This window comes from Urocitellus parryii, chromosome 5 (genome assembly GCF_045843805.1).
Source record: "Urocitellus parryii isolate mUroPar1 chromosome 5, mUroPar1.hap1, whole genome shotgun sequence".
In the NCBI taxonomy this organism is placed as follows: Eukaryota; Metazoa; Chordata; class Mammalia; order Rodentia; family Sciuridae; genus Urocitellus; species Urocitellus parryii.
This window is the reverse complement of record NC_135535.1, coordinates 94,011,668-94,021,270: the sequence shown is the minus strand read 5'-3', so window position 1 is coordinate 94,021,270 and position 9,603 is coordinate 94,011,668. Positions and strand designations below refer to the sequence as shown.

Sequence of the window (9,603 nt, the reverse complement as noted above, 5' to 3'; positions counted from 1 at the left end):
TGCAGAAAACATGCATCAGAAAAAGGCAAACTAAAATAATTGGTATTCCAACCAACTGTAGAGGCAAAAAAAGACTAAAAAAATTTTGCAATTGTATAAAAGTTTTGATATTTGTAGAGTAATAATGCAGATCTAAGTGAAGCAAATAAAATAATGCAGTGGAAAAGGAAGAACCAAAATTATAAATTATAATAATAGTGATAATAACAATAATTACAGTCACTACTATTTATTGCTCATTACATGTCAAGCACTGTACTGGACCTCTGTATATCTTACTTCATTCAATCTTCACAATAACCTTGAATAATTATTTATCCCATTTTACAAATGACGAATCTATGACTTAAAAAGAGCTCTTTAAGTTAAATTGGCAAGGTCACAAGGTCATTTACAAGATCTTTTTAAGTGATAGAACCAGGCCTTAAAATATGACTTGGGAGGCCAACCTTTTACTTGTTAGACAAAAATAGACAATTCCTTACTCATGTATGACCTTGTTTCTCCAGTTCCTTAGTGACAACAAATTAGAAATCACGTAGGAGATAAACTCCATAAAAATTGTAGCAGTTGGATGAAATAAATATTGTATTTACACTCTTGGGATCATGAAACCAACAGCTGGGAGTAGTATTTCGCCTGGAGGGAATATATGCTTCTCTGGTCAATCATTAAAGCACTACATAAACCTCAGGTCCACAACTAAAAATTGGTTAGCAGGTAATAGGTAGAGATGAGAGGAGAGAAGATTTCCTCTGTTTTGGACTAGGAAAATGTTACTGTTGTTGTAGTCGCCCAACAAAAGACACACACAACATAGTTTTGGTGGGAATTGATTAGCCTGGCACATAGATTTAGTCAAGGTGTCTGCGTGATCAAAGAAGGGGGATGAAAATAGGGATTTGTAGAGAAGTTGTCATTAATTCTCAGAGTTGTAAACCCTTTCTGTAGTTATGCAAATTTCAGTGAGATCCCCAGAAAAGTTCTAGTCTGATCTCACTGAATTGTAAAGAGTTAAATTAGAACTAAACCTGTGGCCTAACTTAAGGCAAAGCAAAAGAAGAGAAAGCAGAGGAGAGGTGGTAAACAGAGCGAACAGGGAAGGCAACTGTGCCCAACGAGACAGGTGTCACGAGAGTCAGTGACAATACAGCAGCTCTGAAGAGAGAGTAGAGAATATCAGATTCAGCAAATTAAAAAATGATATGTATGAGAACGCAGCTGCCACATAAATAATGGCTTATAAATGCATCATTATGATCAATGTAAGTTGATCATTGTGAGTAAATATGATCTTATTTTTCATCCCAGGTGGTTGCACTTAGACCACTAAATCACATTAATCATATTAATGTGCTCTAAGATCTTTAGTACCTCCCTGATGTCTTCAAAAGGAAGTTCAAATTTTTTTAGCCTGTCACCAACAAGGCTGAAAAAGCCCCATAGCTAATGTCCTCTGTTACCTCTGCTGCTACACACGGGTCATCAAGTTCAAAAATTCATGAGAATTTTTCTAAATTTGTTTTTGTCCTTGTTTGCTTTGGATACATGATACTCTGTCTGTGTGTAATTAATAATCTCTTCATGTGACTCTGGCTTTGAAACTCATTCTTTGGGATGTGGCTCAAAAATTGCCTCTTCCAGAGGGGCTGGGTCTGTGGCTCAGTGGTAGTGCACTCACCTGGCACGTGTGAGGCACTGGGTTCAACTCTCAGCACCATGTGTTAAAAAAAAAAAAAAAAAGTCTATCAATAACTAAATTTTTTTTAAATTGCCTCTTCCAAAAAGGATTTCGTGACTAAATTTCTTCCTACATCATGTGCTCCTTGGGAGAATGTAATAGTATGTTTTTAGTGAAGAACCATTGAGCCTCTTGGTCACCATGAAAAGAAACTGATCTGATCCTTAGAGATTTGCTTGTGGGTTTTTTGTTGTTTTTATTGTTGTTGTTTTGTTTTGTTTTGTTTTGTGAGAAGGCACCTAGGCCAGAAGTTTGTTCTTCCATTAATTTGCAAATTAATCTGACTAACTAGTGAAACTGGCAAAAAAAGGACTTAAGAAGAAAAAATTGACAATATTTTATTTTCCTTCTTTAGTTACTTTCATCAAAGTTATTACTGAGCTCATGCTCAAAAAAATGTATACTTTCCCTTTAAACAAAGTATAGTATTTGAAAGAAATGAAAGTACTTTAAAAACAGCTTTTATTAATTCTTCCAATTCATACCAACGGTGACCTCCTTTCACAATCATATAATTTTCTGGCACTATTATTCCATTCATGGAGTAAAAGAATATATTGATCTGATCCTTGACCTAATAATAAAATTTCATCAAACTTTTAAAACAGATTTGAATTATAGCAGTCTATAATAGAGATCAGATTTGCATTGTAAACTTAACATTTTTACAAGTTCTGTCCCAGATTTTACAATCTCTCCATTTTTAAATTGTCAAAGGAGAACATCACTCGCCTCTTTGTCTCACTGTTTCCAATTCTACTGTTCTGCTAGTACTTCAGTGCATAATAATGGTTGTGGGTGACTCATCAATGACATTACAACCTTGTAATGCCTGTTCCTTCTAATTGCAAAATGGATGATTTATATTTTTATGCTGTTTTTCTCTTTTCCAATAATTGAATAAATACTCTTTCTATATGTTCTATGCAGCTTTGTTCCAAATATGCATCTAAAAAAGGAATTTCAAACATTATTCTTTTTTTCAGCATTCACACACATCAATGTTAACAGACTCTTTATGCCGTCAGACTCCATACCAATATTGAATTTGCAAGGGTTGTTTCGAGTCTTTTTTCTTTTAATTATAAAATATTTCATACATTCTAATAGGCACAGAGGCAATTAGCACATGAAAAGATGCACATCATTAGTCATCAGAGAAATGAAACTCAAAACCACAATGAATTATCACTTCCTACTCAATAGGATGGCTGTAATCAAAAAGACAGAAAATAATGTGTGTGAATGAGGATGTGAAGAATGTAGACCCCTCCCATATTACTTGTGGGAATTTAAAATGATGTTTCTGCCCTGGAAAACAGTTTGGCAGGGCCTCAAAATGACACACGCAGTTACCACATGATCTAGCTATAACTCTACCACATGATCTAGCTATTCCACTCCTAGGCAATGTAAACATATGTTCACCTACAAACTTGTACACAATTGTTCATAGTGAGATAGGGATTTAGGAGAAAGAGAATGCTGAATCCTAAAGGAAATGCCCACAAGTAATGAAGATGCAGAAAGCACAATTGTAAATCTTGAGCAACATGCCCTTGGCCCATGCCCTTGTAAAATCGGGGGAGGGGGGACACACACCAGTGCAGGGAAAACTGACACAAAATTGTTCAGCTCCACCTTGGCTCCAGTCCAACCCCCTACAGCCCTTCTGTAAATATCGGACCTCAAGCCCAAGTCAGGGCTTCTTTCTCTTGAGGTAGCCTGCATTCTCCCTTAAATGTTTATCTACCTTCCTAAATAAACCTCTGTCTATGCCTTTGTCTTGTTCTTGCTGAAATTCTTTTCCATCCTGTATGTCAAGAACCCCGCTGCTCCTAAGTTGAGTTCCTCTTCTCCTCTGGGAACTCCTCTGATCCTTCTCCAGAGACTTCTCCTCTCCCCTGACAATAGCAGCATGTTACAAAATCAGAACCATCCAAATACCCATCAACTCATGAATGAATAAAGAAAATGTGATATACTCAAATGAGTATGATATTCTTTGGCCATAACAAAGGTATGCAGTACAGATGCATGCTATAACATGGCTGAACCTGGAAGACATTTCATTAAATGAAGGAAGCCATCACACAAGACCACAAATGGTACAATCGCATTAATATGAAATAGCCAGCATAAGGCAAATTTATAGACATAGAAAGTAAATTAGTAGTTTCCTAGGGCTGTGGAATGTTGGGAGAAATTGGGTGTGAATGTTAATGGGTATGTGGGGTTTTTTGGGGGGGAAATTAAAATGTTCTAAATTGATTGTGGTAGTAGATGCACAATTCTTTTGGGGTAGGGGCATGTAACAGGGATTGAACTCAGGGGCACTCAACCATTGAGCCACATCCCCAGCCCTATATTTTGTATTTTATTTAGAGACAGGGTCTCACTGAGTTGCTTAGAGCCTCACATTTGCTGAGGCTGGCTTTGAGCCCAAGATCCTCCTGCCTCAGCTTCCCGAGTCACTGGGATAACAGGCATGTGCCACTATACCCAGCTAGATGCATAATTCTAAATATATTAAAACCTATTGAATTTTATAATTTTAAATTGGGAAATTTATATGGTATATGAACTGTATTTCCATAAACTCTCAAAAAAATAATTAAAATGAGAAAAAATTTTAGAAACCTGACATATTGTACAAAGAATATGTAGCAGACACCCATTAAAATATCTCTGTTTTAAAAATACGTTATTTTGCCAATTTTTCATGAGTTTTTTAAGAAACAAGAAATTACAAAATAAAATGAAACCTCTGATCTTCACATTGCCCACTTTGCCTAAAAATAACCACTGTATGAAATTGGTACACATCATTCTCATGCATAGTTTTCTTTTTTACTGTTTATGTGTATATTTTTAAGACAAACATGAATCTATTTTGAATGTTTTTTTTACATAAATGGTAAATGAAAAATAGCTTTCATAGCTTACATTTTACAGTTTGCCTAGTGTTTAAAAAATTTTAAATGTGTCCATGTAAACATGCAGATCTAGTTCATCTATTTACATTATGTGTTGTATTCTACTGTGTTAAAATAACAGAATATCTTATTGGCTTAGTGGTGAAAATTGATGCTGTTTCCAAGCTTTGAATGTTACCAAAAATACTGGGGAAAAAAATTCCTTGCACATGTTTTGGTGGGCAAATCTACAAGTATCTATCTGGAACTACACAGATGAAATTGAAAGTCTTTTGGTTGGAGGTTATGATCAATTTAAGTAAGTGTAAAATTATTTCCAAAATATTAGTGCCAAGTTATGTTATTGATGGCAGTGTTTGAAAACACTACTCCTCTGACCATCACCATCATTTCAAATTGTCAGTCTGAGGGTGGTAGAATAATATCTCATAACATTTTAACTTTGTTTTCTTGAATTCAAGTGAGATTGAGCATTTCATCATGTTTATTGCCTTTGGGTATTCTTTCTATAGATTTTCTCACCTATCCTTTGTAAGAGCTCTTCATATATTCCAGTGATAATCTAGTTATACTTATTTGAAAGGTCTTTTCTAATTTTGGTTTGCATTTTAAGTTTTAAAATAACATCTTTGTCAGATGCAGACTTTAAATTTTTATAACATTAAATTCAATGGTCAGTGGTTTCTTTGTGACATGAATATACTCAGTAATATTTTTATAAACATTTAAGGTTTAATTATCACGTAAGGCTCTTAATTCTCCTGAAATTTATTTTTGTTTTGTGTGAAATAGAGAAATTCTTTTCTCCTTTTCTTCAGATAGTCACTTGCCCCAGAAAACTTTCCCTAGTGATTGATAACAATTATATTATAAATTTCCTTGTATAGATTTTTGTCTGTTTCTGGAATCATTATCCTTTACCCTTAGTCTATTTGCCTTTTCTTGCACTCATATACTGCTTTAATTGCTTGGTCATATGAGTCTTGCTATCTTGTGATTTTTTTGTTCATTACAACCAATCATTGAATAAACCTGTGAAACAGAGTGCTTGAGAAAATAATTCCTCAAAATTATAAGATGTTGGCATTGGCTCTGGAACATTATTTGGGATCATTCACAGTGGTACCTGTTAGTGAAATGTGCAACTATCTTAAAATGTTTTGAATCATGGTCAACTGCAAAGATTTTAGTTTACAAAAAAAAATGATTTTGAACTTAACTGTATCTACTAGGTAGAAGGATGTTTTATCAGAAGTTGCCTAGAACTCCTTAAAAATACTGACACTATGAGAAACACGTATAGTTCTGACCCTCTATACTCCCCTCCCTCCCATTTTTTATATTATACTATGAACTGGTGTGTCAATGGGAAAATAAATTTCTGTTTTTATTGCACAGATTAATGTGATTTACTGTGATACTTCTATATGTGCCAACAGAACGAATTGAGCAGGTCCATTCACTCTCTGCCTTCATCTACTCACCCCTGTATCCTTCCTAGTCCCTACTCATCCCTCTTCTACTTTCATGTCTACTTTTTTATTTAATTTATTTTTCTTTTTTTACTTTCCACAAATGACAAAGAACATTCCATACTTGTCTTCTGTGTCTGGCTTATTTGATATCCTCCAATTCCATCCAATGTGGGGCAAATGACAGGATTTCATCTTCTTTATGTTTGAATAATACTCCATTGCATATAGTATATTTTCTTTATCCATTCACCTGTTGATGGCCACATAGGCTGATTTCATACCTTAGCTATCATGAAAAGTGCTTCAATAAAGATGGGCATGAAGTATCTTTTTAAAATACTTTTTTTAGTTAAAGATGGACACAATATCTTTATTTGTTTATTTTGCTGAGGATTGAACCCAGGGTCTCATGCGTGCAAGGCAAGTCCTCTTCCACTGAGCTACAACCCCAGCCCTGCAGATATCTTTTTTTTGTGTGTTGACCTAATTTCCTTTGGATACATACCCAGGAGTGGTCCTGCTAGACCATATGGTAGTTCTAATTTTATGTTTTTTTCCCCACCAATATTGTATTTGGGTACCTTTCCCGCCCCCACATACTTTTCAGGATTTTTAAAAAAATAATAGCCATTCTAATGGGGGTGAGATATAATCTTGTAATTTTGATTTGCATTTCCCTAATGCCTAAAGATGGTGAACTTTTAAAATATTTATCAGTCATTTGTATTTCTTCTTTTTTATCAGAGTTTAATGGTTGTACATAGCAGTCGGGTGCATTTCTTCTTTTGAGAATAGTTTATTCATATCATTTGCCTATTTTTTAACTGGATTACTCATTTTTGTTGTTGTTTTTCTAAAATACATTCTGGATATCACCCCTCTGCCTGATGAATAGCTGGCAAATACTTTTCCCCATTCTGTAGGTTGCCTCTTGTCTCTCAAATGTTTCCTTTGCTGTGAGATTTTTCATTTTGATGTAGCCTGATTTGTTAAATTTTGCTTTTGTTTCCTGTGTTTTTAGAAAATCCTTGCCTATACCAATATCTCCCTCCAAGCATTTCCCTATGTTTTCTTCTAGTAGTTTCATAGTTTCTGGTCTTATGTTAAGGTTTTTGACCCATTCTGAGTTGAATTTTGCACATGGTAAGAGATAAGAGTCAAGTTTCAATCTTCTGCATCTGGTGACCCAGTTTTCCTAGTACCATTTGTTAAAGAGGCTATCCTTTCTGTAATGTATGTGTTGGGTACCTTTGACACATGGATTTATCTCTGGGTTTTCTTTTCTGTTCTATTGTACTGTGTCTATTTTGGTGTCAATACCATGATGTGTTGGTTACTATTTCTCTGTCTTATATGTCTGAAAACAGGTAATGATGCTTTCATCTTTGTTCTCTCTCACTCAAGATTATTTCGGTTATTTGCGGTCTTTTCTGCTTCCATGTGAATTTTAAGATTGTTTGTTCTAAGTCTGTGAATAATGTAATTGATCTATTAATTGGGTTTGCATGAATCTTAGATCACTATGTGTAGTATGGACATTTTAACAATATTTATTCTTCTAATCCATGAACGTGGGAAGTCTTTCCATTTTTTAGTGTCTCTTTTCTTCAGTATATTGTGATTATCATTATGCAGGTCTTTCACTTCCCGATTTTATTGCTAGGTATTTTATTTGCTTATTTATTTTGTGGCTATTGGTGAGGGGGATTGCTTTCATGATTTCTTTCTCAGCAAATTTGTTATTGGTGTATGGGAGAACTGCTGATCATTGTATGTCAGTTTTGTATTCTGCTGCTGAAGCTTGCTTCTTACTCCCTTAGGATGGCTGCCAGGTCAGGATGTTGGGGGGTAACCTAACCACAGAGTTCTGCATGAGGGGAGAGACAGCAGAAACTGTGTGGACCACTGCCCTCCATCCCGGTGCCCTCATGCCCTCCTCTCAGAGGGGGACTCAGAGGCTTCACAGAGTCCCACTTCTAGAAAGTGGAACTTTCCACTCCCCTCTGCATCACAGCTCTCGGTCCCCACTATGCAGAACTCTCAGAGGGTCTGCATCCAAGGCATGCACCAAGCCAAATCTGTCTCATGAAGCTATTATCCCCTGAGTTAGTGCAGTGGAATGAGTATGAGGGTCCCAAAGATGGGGACATACAGAGGGTTTTGCTCCCCCAGGACAGTCTTAACTCAGACAGTAGGCTCCTTCTCAAGATGAATCCCAGCTACAGTATCCTGGAAGTTCCCTGGGAAATATAGTAAATTCCTTTTCCAAAGGCCGCCCACTGTACAGCCCCAAGCTTCTTATATTAAGCCTAAACATGGCAAGCTTCATGCTGATACAGCTTGCTGGGGTTCTCTTTCATCTTATCGCCTTCCCCACCAAGAAGGGAGACTCCCCATGCCTCATTGGAGGCTGGTAGCTGGTGCTAGGATATTTTCTTTCTCTTGTTATGTTGCTCTCCCAGGTGTCTTGACGTCACCAGGTTTCTGTATTTCTGTTGAGTTCTAGAGTTCTCCCATCATCACTCACCTCAATATGCAGCCACACACCTGTTGCTTTGGTTCCATCACATGGAGGAGCTGATGAGTGCTGGATTCTTCTATTCCACTGTCTTTCACGATTGTGACCATGGGGGAAACATTTTTAAAGGCAAAATTAAAGTTCTGTAATAGAAAGACATATTAATCATAATATGAATATCTATGATGCATAGCAATCATCTAAAGCCACTCTGAAGGGTTACTCCAAAAACTTACTGAATATATTTAAATATATAAATAGAAAAGTTAAGAACATTGAAAAGATCTTATCATAGTAGCAATTAGCATCAGCTAAATCACAATGATTTTACCCCTCAGTACTTGAATTGTCTATGGGGAAATTTCATTTGAATATCACATGAGTAAGTAAGCTCAGCATTTGTCAAATGGTTTGCCTCTCTCAGATTTCTTATTTCTGTTATTTGTACCATTGTCTTTATAGTTGCTCAGTTTCAAAAGGTTGGCACAATCCTTGATTTGTTTTACCTCTGTACACTCTATCGGTAGTATAACGACCCCCTATCCCAAAGACATCCATGTCTTAATCCCTGGAACCTATAAATATGCTGTGTTACATGGCAAGGGAAATTATGGTTGCTAATCAAACTGATTTTTTTTTTTTTTGGTGGTGGTGCTGCTGCTGGGGATTGAACCCAGGGCCTTGTGCATGTGAGGCAAGCACTCTACCAACTGAGTTATATCCCCAGCCCATCAATTGATCTTAAAATAAGAAAAAATTTTTAGATTTACGGGTGAGTTAATCATAATCACAAGGATCCTTCGTGTGCAGAAGACAGATACAAAAGAGTGAGTCATCACCGGGAGCAGTGTACACACCTGTAATGCCAAGTGCCCCTGGCACCTTACTACCAAGAAAAAGAAAAAAAATAATGAGTATGTGTGAAAGTGATTC

The 9,603-nt window shown here is 36.1% G+C and overlaps 1 non-coding gene across 1 annotated transcript; it reads right to left on the bottom strand.

Moving 5' to 3' along the window:
• Nucleotides 1-9,322: 9,322 nt before the first annotated feature.
• On the bottom strand, nt 9,323-9,398 carry Trnav-cac (transfer RNA valine (anticodon CAC)). Its single transcript has one exon. It is a non-coding gene; the product is annotated as a tRNA-Val (tRNA).
• Between the last annotated feature and the right edge of the window lie 205 nt (nt 9,399-9,603).